Source organism: Mustela nigripes, chromosome X (assembly GCF_022355385.1).
Source record: "Mustela nigripes isolate SB6536 chromosome X, MUSNIG.SB6536, whole genome shotgun sequence".
In the NCBI taxonomy this organism is placed as follows: domain Eukaryota; kingdom Metazoa; phylum Chordata; class Mammalia; order Carnivora; family Mustelidae; genus Mustela; species Mustela nigripes.
In genome coordinates, this window is record NC_081575.1 from 52,551,378 (window position 1) to 52,565,219 (window position 13,842).

The window sequence follows — 13,842 nt, forward strand, 5'->3', positions numbered from 1 at the left end:
ATACATCCTGGATATCAACCTTTTGTCTGTATTGTCATGATTATTTTTCATTATTTTTTTTTAATTTCCTGGTTGACCCATTCATTCTTTAGTAGGATGCTTCTTTTGTTTTATTTTTATTTTTTTTAATTTCTTTTCAATGTTCCAGAATTCATTGTTTATGCACCACACCCAGTCTATTCTCTGAGACTGTTCCCAAGCACATCTTCAATCGAAGTGTCACGACTGTCCCCTGTAATTTTCCGCTTTCCTAATGTCCTCCATGCTATTACCTATGTTCCACAAATAAGCAAAAACATATGACAAATGACTTTCCCTGCTTGATTTACTTCATTTAGCATAATCTGCTCCAGTCCCAAATATGACAATGCAAAAGTTGGGTAGTCATCTTTTTGATAGATGAGTAATATTCCATTGTGTATAAGGACCACATCTTTGTTATCCATTTGTCTGTTGAAGGACATCCTGGCTCTTTCCACATTTTGGCTACTGTGAACAATGCTACTATGAACTTTGGGGTTCATAGGTCTCTTCTTTTCACCACATCTGTATCTTTGGGGATAAATTCCCAGTAGCGCAATTGCTGGGTCATAGGGTAGCATTAGTTTTCATTTTTTGAGAATCCACCACACCGTTTCCAAAGTGGCTACACCAATTATCATTCCCACCAACAGTGTAAGAGGGTTCAACTTCCCCCACAAATTCTCCAACGTTTGTTGTTTCCTGCCTTGCCGATTTCTACCATTCTAACTGGTTTAAATTTGTATCTCAATGTGGTTTTGATTTGAATTTCCATGGTGGCTAGTGTTGATGAACAGTTTTTCTTGCGTTTGTTATCCTTTTGTATGTCTCCTTTGAAGAAGTGTCTGCTCATGTCTGCTGCTCATTTTTTTGACTTGATTATGTTTTTTGGGTGTTGAGTTTGAAGAGATCCTTATACATCAGCCTTTTCTCTGTAGTGTCATTTGCAAATATCTACTCCCATCCCATGGGTTGCCTCTGTTTTGTTGACTGTTTCCTTTGCTGTGCAGAAGCTCTGGATCTTGATGAAGTCCCAAAATTTCATATTTGGTTTTGTTTCCCTTGCCTTTGGAGACGTGTCTTGAAAGAAGTGGTTGTGGCTGATGTGGAAGAGGTTACTTCCTATGTTCTCTTCTAAGATTTTTATGGATTCCTGTTTCATATTGAGGTCTTTCATGCACTTAGAATTTGTCTTTGTGTATGGTGTAAGAGAATGGTCCAGTTTCATTCTATATATAGCTGTCCAATTTTCCCAGCACCAATTATTGAAGAGACTTTCATTCTTCCATTGGATATTTTTTTCTGCTTTCTCAAAGATTAGTTGACCATACAGTTGAGAGTCCATACTCTGGCTCTCCATTCTGTTCCACTGGTCTGTGTGTGTTTTTGTGCCAGGACCTGTGTCTTGCTAAATGTAGCTTTGTCATATAGCTTGTAATCAGGCAACGTGATGCATCCAGCTTTGTTACTCTTTTTCAACATTTCCTTGGTGATTCAGGTTCTTTTCTGCTTCCATACAAATTTTAGGAATGTTTGTTCCAGCATTTAAAACAATTTTTAAAAAATGTCACTTTGGGGGCACCTGAGTGGCTCACTGGGTTAAGCCCTTGCCTTTGGCTTAAGTCATCATCTCAGTCTCCTGAGATTGAGCCCGATATCAGACTCTCTGCTTGGCGGGGTGCCTGCTTCCTCCACACCTCTCTCTTCCTGCCTCTATGCCTACTTGTGATATCTCTGTGTCAAAGAAATAAATAAAATATTTTTAAATGCAATTTTTAAAATTGGGATGGTGCTGAAAGTATAGATTGCTCTGGGCAGCATGGACATTTTAACAATGTTTATTCTTCTGATCCATGAGCATGGAATGTTCTTCCATTTTTTGTCTTCAGTTTTTTCATGAGTGTTTTGTAGTTCATGCTGTATAGATCCTTTACCTTGTTGGTTAGGTTTATTCCAAGGTATCTTATCAGTTTTGATTTTATTATAAATGGAATCAATTCTCTAATTTCTCTTTCTACAGTTTCATTGTTAGTGTATAAGAAAGCAACTGATTTCTGTGCACTGATTTTGTATTCTGCCACATTACCGAATTGTTGTATGAATTCTAGTAATACAAAGGTGGAAACTTTTGGGTTTTCCACATGAAGTATTATGTCATCTGTGGAGAGAGTCTTCCACATAAAGTTTGTGGAGAGAGTCTGACTTATTCTTTGCCAGTGTGAATGCTTTTTATTCCTTTTTGTTGTTTGATTTCTGTTGCTAGGACTTCTAGTCCTATGTTGAAAAATAGTGGTGAGATTGGGCATCTTTGTCATGTTCCTGATCTCAATGGGAAGTCTCTCAGTTTTTGCCCATTGAGAATGATATTTGCTGTGGGTTTCTTATAGATGGATCTTATGAAGTTGAGGAGTGTTCCCTCTATTCTTATACTCTGAAAAGTTCTAATCACAAAAGGATGCTGCATTTTGTTAAATGCATTTTCAGCATTGATTGAGAGGACATGGTGCTTCTTGTTTCTTCTCTAATTTATATGTTTTGTCACATTTATTGATTCATGAATGTTAAACCACCATTGCATCCCAGGGATAACCCTCACCCGATCAAAAGGGAGAATGCTTTTAAAGTCCTGTTGGATCCTATTAGCTAGGATCTTTTCAAGAATGTTGACATCCATACTCATCAGGGATATTGTGCTGAAATTCTCCTTTTTGATGATGTCTTTGCCTGGTTTGGGGAGCCCTTAAAATGGTTTCTGTGTTTCTAAGATTTATGAGTTTTACTATTACATGCTTGGGGGTTTATCTTCCCTCATTGATCTTGGAGGGTATCCTCTGTGCCTCTAGGATAGGATTACTTGTTTCAGTCCTCAGATTAGGGAAGTTCTTGGCTACAATTTGGTCAAATATATATTCTAGTCCTTTCTCTCTTTCTCCCTCTACCCCCTCAGGTATCCCAATAATTCTGACATTGGAATGTTTCATGGCATCATTTGTTTCTCTAATTCTATTTTCATGGATTTTAAACTGTTTGATACAGGCCCCCTCCTGCTTCTTTTCTATCAGTTTTTCTTCAAGATCACTAATTCATTCTTCTGCCTCATTTACCCTAACTGTTAGAATATCTAGATTAGTTTGTATCTCATTGATAGAATTTTTAAGTTCTGCCAGATCTGCTTTCACTTCTGCCCTTAATGAATCTAAGTTTCCATTAATAGTTTTCTCCAGCCTGATTGTTTTCTTCATAAGTGCTACCCTGAAGTCTATTTTTGACATCTTGCTTACATCCATATCCATTAGATCTGCTAGAGAGGTCATTGTCTCTGGGTATTTTCTTTTTTGGGAGTTCCTGCTCCTTTTAATTCTGTTGAGTTGTGGTTGTATAGCTGAAAATATTAATCACTAACCAGGCAAGTTTTACCCTCTCGACTGATGATCCTCTGTCCCTGTAGAAATCCAGACAAGTATAATCTTACATCTCAGGCTGATTTCATAGGTGTTCATAGTGTTCTGGTAGATATGCAGCTCAATTCAGGGGACCAGTTGAAATAGGGTCCCCTATTCCTCTGCCATCTCGACCCCTCATATGTATTTGAGTTCTTTCCCACTTTCTTCCTGTGATTGAGTTACAATTTCAAAACACTGTGGTCCAAAAATATGCAGGGGATGACCCCATTTTTTTGGTACCATTTGAGACCTGATTTGTGACCCAGGATGTGATCTATTCTGGAGAATGTCCCATGTGCACTTAAGAAGAATGAGTATTCTATTGCTTTGGGATGGAATGTTCTAAATATATCTGTGAGGTCTATCTGGGTCAGAGTGTCATTCAAAGTCCATATTTCCTTCTTGATCTTCTGTTTAGATGATCTGTCCATTGCAGTGATGGGGAATATTAAAGTCCCTTACTATTATCGTACCATTATCAATGTGTTTCTTTGATTTTGTTATTAATTGGCTCAAATAATTGGCTACTCCCATGTTAGTGGCATAAATATTTATAATTCTTATATATTCTTATTAGATAGACCCTTTAATTAATTATGATATATTGTCCTTTTTCATCTCTTATTACAGTCTTTGGTTTAAATTCTAATTTGTCTGATACAAGGATTGACACCCCAGCTTTCTTCTGATGTCCATCAGCGTGATAAATGGTTTTCTCCCCTCACTTTAAACCTGAAGGTGTCTTTGGGTGTAACATGAGCCTCTTGCAAGCAGCGTATTAATTGGTCTTGTTTTTTTTTTATCTAGTCTGATACCTATGTCTTTTGATTGGAGCACTTAGCCCATTTACATTCACGGTACTATTTAGACTTATGACTGTAGTGCCATTGTATTACCTGTAAGGTGACAGTTACTGTATATTGTCACTTTTCCTTTCTGATCTATGTTACTTTTGGGCTCTCTCTTTGCTTAGATGACCCCTTTTAATATTTCTTGTAGGGCTGGTTTGGTAATCACAATTTCTTTTAGTTTCTGTTTGTCCTGAAAACTTTTTATCTCTCCTATTTTTTTTAATTTAATTTTATATTTTCAGTGTTCCAAGATTGTTTATGCACCACACCTAGTGCTCCATGCAATACGTGCCCTCTTTAATGCCCAGTGATAACCTAGCTGGATAAAGTATTCTTTTAAAAAATTATTTAGTTATTTGATGAAAGAGAGAGACAGAGCATAAACAGGCAGAGTATCAGGCAGAGTGAGAGGGAGAAGTAAACTCTCTGTTAAGTAAGGAGCCTGACATGGGGCTCAATTCCAGGATGCTGGGATCATGACCTGAGCCAAAGGCAGTTGCTTAACCAAATGACCCACCGAGGTGCCCCTAAATATTCTTGGCTGCATATTTTTCTCATTTAGTAAACTGAATATATCATAGAATCCTTTCTGGCCTGACAGGTCTCTATGGATGCTTCTGCTGCCAATCTAATGTTTCTACCATTGTAGGTTACAGACCTCTTGTCTTGAGCTGCTTTTAGTATTTACTCTTTGTCTCTGAGACTTGTAAGTTTCACTATTAGATGTCGGATTGTTGACGTATTTTTATTGATTTTGAGGGGGGTTCTCTCTGTCTCCTGGATTTTGATACCTGTTTCCTTCCCAATATTAAGATAGTTCTCTGCTATAACTTGCTCCAATATACCTTCTGCCTCTCTCTTTCTTCTTATGGGATCCCAATTATTTTAATATTGTTTTACTGTATGATATCATATCATGCAAATTCTTCCTTCATGAGCTAGTAGTTGCTTAACTCTCTTTTTCTCAGCTTCTTTATTCTCTATCATTTGGTCAACTGTATCACTAATTCTCTCTTCTGCCTCACTTATCTGAGCAGTTAGAGCCTCCATTTTTTACTGCACCTCATTCATAGCCTTTTTTATTTCAACTTGGATAGATCTTAGTTCTTTTATTTCTCCAAAGGAGATTCTCTAGTGTTTTCTGTGCTTTTTTCAAGCCCAGCTAGTATCTTTATAATCATTATTCTGAACTCCAGTTCTGACATCTTCTTAATGTTTGTATTAATTAAGTCCCTGGAAGTCAGTACTGCCTCTTGTTCTCTTTTTTGAGGTAAGTTTTTCCATCTTGTCATTTTGTCCAGGGGAAGAAGAGATGTATGTGAGAACAGAACACTAAAAGGGCAACAATGACACAAGAGAAATACACATTAAACAAATCAGAAGAGATTCAAAACAGGGGGCAGGGGGAGAATAAAATCAGATAGGTGAGCCCAATAGAAAGAAACACTGGATTCTGTGTGTACTTTGGTCTGTTTTTTCAGAAAACTAGATCCCAAAACTGTAAAGAAAGAAAAACTTGTATATGTACAAAAATAAAATTAAATACAATGAAAGGATAGAATGTAACTGTAAAAATGGAAATTAATAAGAACAAGAAAAAAATCAAAAGAGAAAGAAATAGCAACAACTACAAAGAAGGAAAGGAAATAACCAGTGAACAGAACAGAGCAATACCCTATCTCCTGAGTGTACTTTGGTTGGTTTGTTAGAGGAAGACACATCTCAAAATTGTAAAGAAAGAAAAATGTGTATATACCAAAATAAAATTAAATACATTGAGAGGATACAATGTAACTATAAAGGTGAAAATTTAAAAAGACTTTAAAAAAACAACAAAAAAAATCAAAAACAAAAAAAGAAAAAGAGAAAACATAATATGATAGGGGGAAGAATAGAACAGAGCCATACACTAGATTTTGGGTGTATTCTGGTATGTTTTTGTGTGTGTTCCAAAATTCATTGTTTATGCACCACACCTAGTGCTCCATGCAATACATATCCTCCTTAATACCCACCACCAGGCTCACCAATCTCCCCATCCCCATCACATCCAAAACCTTCAGTTTGTTTCTCAGAGTCCACAGTTTCTCATGGGAAGTCAGAGACGGTGAAGAATTTTTTTTTTTAAATTAAGAGAAAAAACAAAAACAATTAAAGTAGAAAGACTTAAGACTCTTGGGAAGAAAGCCATGATTCTATGTGGTGTATTCCCCTACTGCTGTAGTTTTGTAGTTCTCATTGATTGGTAAACTTGTTCTTGTTTGGATGTTCTTGCTTATCTTCTGGGGAGGGGCCTGTTGCATTGATTCTTAAATGTCTTTGCTACTCACACCAGTCAGAATGGTTAAAATTAAAAAGTCAGGAAATGACAGATGTTGGGGAGTATGCAGAGAAAGGGGTATGCTCCCACAGTGTTTTTGGGAATAAAAAGTTTTGCAGCCACTCTGGAAAGCAGTATAGAAGTTCCTCAAAAAGTTGAAAATAGACCTACCCTATGATCTAGCCATTTCACTACTAGGTATTTACCCCATAGATACAATGTAATGATCCAAAGGGGCACCTGAATCCCAATGTTTATAGCAGCAGTGTCCACAATAGCTAAACTATGGAAATATGGAAAAATCCCAGATGTCCATTGACAGATGAATGGAAAGGGATGTGGTATATATACATAGGTACCAGAGGGTATTATGCTAAGCAAAATAAATTAGTCAGAGAAGACAATTATCATATGATCTCACTGATACTCGGATTTCAAGAAACAAGGCAGAGGATCATAGATGAAGAAAGAAAAAAGAAAAAGAAGAAGAAGAACCAGGACGAATTCAGAGAGGGAGACAAACCATAAGAGACTCTTAATCTTAGGAAATAAACTGAGGGTTGCTGGAGGGGAGAGGGTTTGAGGAGATGGGGTCACTGGTTGATGGACACTGGTGAGGCTATGTGTTGTGATGAACACTGGGTGTTGTTTAAGACTGATGAATCACAGACCTGTAGCCCTGAAACAAAAATTACATGTTAACTTAAAAATAATAATAATAAAATTTTTTAAAAAGAGAATAGGATCAAGAATTGACTGATTTTTAAAAAAGCCAGGAGATAGCACCAGAAGATAAAGCTCTCCAGGTAGAAATGATGAAAGGCACACAAAGATAAAGGGAAGGCAGCATATGCAAAAATATTTGCCTAATAAGGAATTTAGTTTTACTTAAATGCTATGCTTTGATTGTATATTGACAAGAAAACTTAGAAACTTTTCACTGTGATATGTGATCAATAAAGTATTTCATTTTATATTTCAGTCACACATTGTTTACAGTTTAGGAATAGTGAAAAATCTTCACTCTTAAAGAAACAGTGTTACAAAAAATAAAATGTTTAATTTAATTATTTTAAGAAATTTACATTTGATAATCTTTTCCAGTTTTGAGATAAAATTAACATAAAATTGTGTTTCTTTTACATTTTTATTTAAATTCCAATTAACATACAATGTAATATTAGTTTCAGTTGTAGAATTTAGTGATTCATCACTTACATACAACACCTGGTGCTCATGACTGAAAGTGCCATCCACAAGTCACCCATTTAACCTGTCTCCCCACCCAACTCCCCTTTAACAACCCTCAGTTTGTTCTGTATAGTTAAATTTCTGTTTCTTGGCTTGCTTTTTTTTTCTTATATGTTCATCTGCTTTGTTTCTTACATTGCACATATGAGTGAAATTATATGATATTTATTAATCTCTGACTGATTTATTTTGCTCAGTATAATAATATCTATGTACATACATGTAGTTGCAAATGACACTATTTCATTCATTTTTATGGCTGAGAAATACTCTATTCTATCTATCTATCTAACTACCTATGAAGAAGATACATACCATATCTTCTTTATCAATTCATCAGTGGATGGACATTTGTGCTCTTTCCATAATCAGGCTGTTGTTGATTATGTTGTTATAAACATCAGAGTACCTGTATCCCTTTGAATGAGCATTTTTTTATCCTTTGGGTCAATATCTAGTAGTGCAATTGTTGGGTCATTGGGTAGCTTTATTTTTAACTTTTTGATGAACCTCCATACTGGTTTCCACAGTAGTTGCATCAGTTTGCATTCCCACCAACAGTTTAAGAGGGTTCCCCTTTCTCTGCATCCTGACCAGCACCTGTCATTTCCCATGTTGTTAATTTTAGCCATTCTGACTGATGTGAGGTGATAGCTCTTTGTAGTTTTGATTTGAATTTCCCTGATAAAAGCATGTTGAGTATGTTTTCTTATGTCTGTTGGCCATTTGGATGTAATTTTTTTTTTTGAAAAATGCCATTTATGTCTTCTGTCCATTTTTAAACTGGATTATTTGTTTTTTGGGTGATGAGTTTGATAAGTTCTTTATATATTTTGGATACTAATACTTTAACAGATATGTCATTTCCAAATATCTTCTCCCATTCCATGGATTGTCTTTTACTTTTGTCAATTGTTTTCTTTACTGTGCAGAAGCTTTTTATTTTGAAGTCCCAATAGTTTATTTTTGCTTTTGTTTCTCTTGCCTCAGAAGACATATCTAGTAAGAACTTGCAAGGGCCAATGTCAAAGAGGTTACTGTTTGTGTCCTCCTCTAGGATTTTGTTGATTTTCTGTCTCACATTTAGGTCTTTCATTCATTTTGAATTTGTTTCTGCATATGGTGTAAATGCGATGATCAAGTTTTATTCTTTTTCATGTTGCTATCCAGTTTTTACAACACCATTGGTTGAAGAGACTGTCTTTTCCACTGGATATTCTTTCCTACTTTGTCAAATGTTAGTTGACCTATAGCTTTGGGTTCATTTCTGGGTGTTATATTTTGTTCCATTTGTTCCATTGATCTATGTGTCTACTTTTGTGCCAGCAAAAGACTGTCTTGATCACTATAGCTTCATGATATTGTTCGGAGTCTGGAATTGTGATGTCTCCAGCTTTGCTTTTCTTTAGGTCCCTATAGTTTGGAGTTTTAAAAGTCATCAGGATTTGCTGGGATAGAACCCAAGGTGTTCTGTGCTGCTTTAGGCAGGTGTGCAATCTGGAGGCAGCTAGGTTGAAAACAGTGATCTGAAAAATGCTTGGGCTGCACGATGGGAATTTAACCCTCTTCTGGAAGTGCTTCCCTGAGGCTAGCAAGCACTGACTTCCTTCTCCAGGGGCAAAAGAGCTGGCTGGCGCCACTTCTCTCCTCTTTCCCCCCAGCATAAACAAACTTCAGTAAGCAGCACAGCACTAACATTGGCTGGGTAAACTGCTTACAGCAAGTCCCACCCTCCCTGTGTTCTGCTGATACTGCTTTTCTCTTGCATTGTGTCTAAGGACCAGCAAAAGAGGCCCCTTTGCCAGAAGACCAGTAGAAACATCCACATGCACCACATCTACCAACTATAGTGTTCTGCAATGTTGTAACTTTAACAGAAGTAATATCAGGTCTCATTTATCAAGCAGAGCAGAGCATACCTAGTTAAAACTTGCCCCACTCTGGCCAGGGTCCAAACATTGGATTAGTTAGTGGTGTACAACATAATGATTTGGTAGATAGATAGGTAGATAGATAGTAAAATGATTGCAAAAATAATTTTAGTTAGCATCCATCACCACACACAGTTAAAACATTGTGGGTTTTTTTCGTTTGTTTGTTTGTTTGAGATTTACTCTTTTAAGCATTTTTGAATATTCAATATAGTAGAGTTAATTATAGTCAGCATGCTGTACATTACTTTCCAAAAATTTATTTACCTTTTAACTGAAAGTTTGTACCTTTTGACCATTTTCATCCATTTCACCCACCTCACATCCTCTTTTCTCAATTTTGCATAAACAAACTTCAACAATTTAAATGTAATACTTGGTAAAGGTACAACTTACTAGTTTGGAAGTATAGTCTCTTCAAGAAATGGTGTTGAACATAAGGAATAACATGGAGTACATTGGGAGATGAAGAGGAGAAGTGAGTTGGGGGAAATTGGAGGGGGAGACAAGCCATGAGAGGCTGTGGACTCTGAGAAACAAACGGAGGGTTTTGGAGGGGAGGGGCTTGGGGGGTTGGGACATAAACATATGTCCCAACATAAACATATCTAGATCTAGATCTAGATATATAGATAGGTGTAGATATAGAAATGGATACAGTTATAGATATAGATATGCCTTGATGGCACAGTAGGATTCCATCATATATATATATATATATATATATATATATATATATATATATATATATTTCCATTATATATAATGGAATCTTACACAGCTTTGAAAGAAGGATGATATAGTTTGTGACAACATAGATGGACATAAAGGGTATTATGCTAAGTAAAATAAGTCAGACTGAGAGAGAAAAATACAGTATAGTTTTTCTCAAATGTGGAAGTTGAAAAAACCCAAATGAATGAACAAACACAGAGCAAAATCAGAACTATAAGTAGAGTCTAGACTGATGATGACCAGAGGAAAGAGCGCTGGGGGAATGGGCAAAATGTGTAAGGGACAGTGGAAGATACCTACTTCCATTGTGGAATTAATATGTCAAAGAATTAAAAGGCACAGAATAAAGAATATAGTCAATGATACAGTAATAGTGTTGTATGGTGGCAGAAGGTAACTACACTTGGGGTGAGCATAGCATAACATATGGAGAAGTTGGATCAGTATGTTTTATACTTTAAACTAATGTAACATTATATGTCAGCTATACCCAAATTAAAAAAAAATAAAAAGGAAATATGACATGTATCATGCATCATATATATATCACATCTACTACATATACTTTATTATATGATACGTATATCATACATAATATACAGTAGAATAATGTTCAGCCATAAAAAAAGAAAGAAATCTTGCCATTTGCCACAACATAGATGGAATTTGAGGGCACTATCCTAAGTGAAATAAGTCAGACAGAAATACAAATATCTTATAATCTCACTTACATATGGAAACTAAACTAAAACCAAAAATCCAAACTCATAGACACAGAGAACAAATTGGTGTTTGTCAGGGGGAAGGCAGAGGGATATGGGCGAAGATGGTCAAAAAATACAAACTTCCATTTATAAAGCAAATAAGATCTGGGGATTTAATGCGACTATAATTAACAATACTATATTGTATATCTGAAAGTTTCTAAGAGAATAAATCTTGAAAGTTTGCATCACAAAAAAGTAACTATATATGGTGTTGGATAGTAACTAAAATTATTGTACTCTTTATTTTATAATACATACATATATTAAATCATTATATTGAACACTTACAGCTAATGTAATGTTGTATGTTGATTATAATCTCAATTTTTTTAAAGTGGATAAGGAAGGAAAACATCTCTTTAGCACCTCTTTTATATATTCAATAATTTTCATAGTGTTAAGAGCATATAATAATAATTTAAGATATGGAGAAACCCAGAATCTGAAGGGTTTTAAGTTTATACAGTTTGGATTGGGTACTTTTTAAGGACAATAATCCAAAATTATAAGCCTAATTTTGCTAGGCTCTCTTTGCAGTTTATAAAAGATTCATGCAAACAAAACACCTTGAAGTTTATCTTTCATTAGCTATACAAAAAGCCATTTCTCCAAACGTATTAGGGATATCATAAAAACAAGGTAGTACTTGGTAGAGTGTGATTTATTAGTTAGGAAGGACAGAATAAGAGGAAGTTGCATTGTGTCTGTTAGAAGAAATATGACTGTTTTATACAGTGTAAATACAAAACTGACAGCTAGTGCTGAGAAAATCCCATAGAGGGTTTGAATGGAATGCAAATTCAGACTCCCTTTCCGTGAAGCATACTTATTAATGACACATATTCCTCAGATATTTGATATTTTATGATTTATAAATGTCCTATAGGTACAATTTTACTTATAAATAAAAATAAAAGTGTTCCTATTAATTTTAATAGTTATCATCAACAGTTACACATTGCTGACTGTCTTATAACTTGGAATTAGAATGTTAGAATTAAGGCATTTTGACTATTTTAATAAAGAAGTAAAAAGCTTTTAAAAAATCGAATTTTCATTTTCTCTTTTGTCTTTTATTTTGGAATGTATGTATTTTATGTGTTTCATTGTTATTTTACTTGGCAGAATCAAAGAGTAATAATGGGAATATTGATTATATATGATAATGTAAATATTACAATACAGAAATAATTTATATATATATGGATTTTATATGTGTCAGACATTCTTCTCAGCATTTTGCATGGATTAGTTTATATAATTTGCACCCTAACCCTATCGGATTAAGTACTATCTCCATTTTTTTCTTTTTTTTGGATGACAACTATGGCATAAAGAGTTTCAAAAACTTTCCTAAGGTCACATAAACAACCTGCAAGTTAACATAGCCATAGTTGGAACTCATATATTCTAAGGGTGGGATCTATGCACCTTGACACTGTAATATTATCTTGTAGAAAAAACATTTTAATACTTTCAGCATATCGATATTTTTATGACAACAGTATCCTTATTACAAATTTTCACCTTGCAAAGTTGGTAATTCCATTTATACCCATTTCTTTTTTCAGGGATCTTCTTTTCTTCAATATCAGAAAAAAATAAAGCAAACATGTCATTCCAGATTTTCCAGATTTAAATTATATAATAATTTGGTTTAAGCATCTGAACCCTAACCAGCTTATACCTTACTATACTATAGGGCAAGTATTGTTGTATAAAACCAGAAAGACAGAGAGTATATGATGGAGTAAAAGACATAGACTAGATTATGTAGACATAGACTAGATTATCTAGATTAAGTAAATTATTCTTTATGGCAAATACAAAAGGATTTAATCTATTGCTATTGGTATGCACAAGACCTTTTTAATCTTGGGTTAGAAAATGATTTCCAGCTAGTAATAAGCTATTTCTGCCTGTTTACATTCCATTGTGGAATATTTACCATTACTTTTTTAGACATAACACATTTCCCCCAAGTGATCAACAGAACACACAGGCAGCCTTGAATATCTCCGCATGTGGAAAAGCACTAAAAATCATTTTGCTAAGCCAAGTTATTTCAATAATTTGTCAGAAGAAGAGTATGTAGACAAGAAGCTTAGAAGCCAAAGTGGATTATTATCAAGTATACATATCATCATTAAAAAATGGAAAACAGGATAGTATGTTCTCCAATGTCTATCATTTTAAAGCAGCTTGTGGAAATACATATAAAACTACTTACATCAGTAAATATAACATTAGGTGTCTTGTGTCCACATCAAAAATTGTACTAATTGGTAATTCAGATTAACCAAAGACAGAATGATTCATGGAAATGAAGCTCTTCTTTCATTTTTTAGAATTGGTTTCTTCAAATGAGGGTTGAGAATTTTTTTTTTCTTGTCAAAAATTTTTTTTTATTTTTAATTTTTTATTTTTTATAAACATATATTTTTATCCCCAGGGGTACAGGTCTGTGAATCACCAGGTTTACACACTTCACAGCACTCACCAAAGCACATACCCTCCCCAACT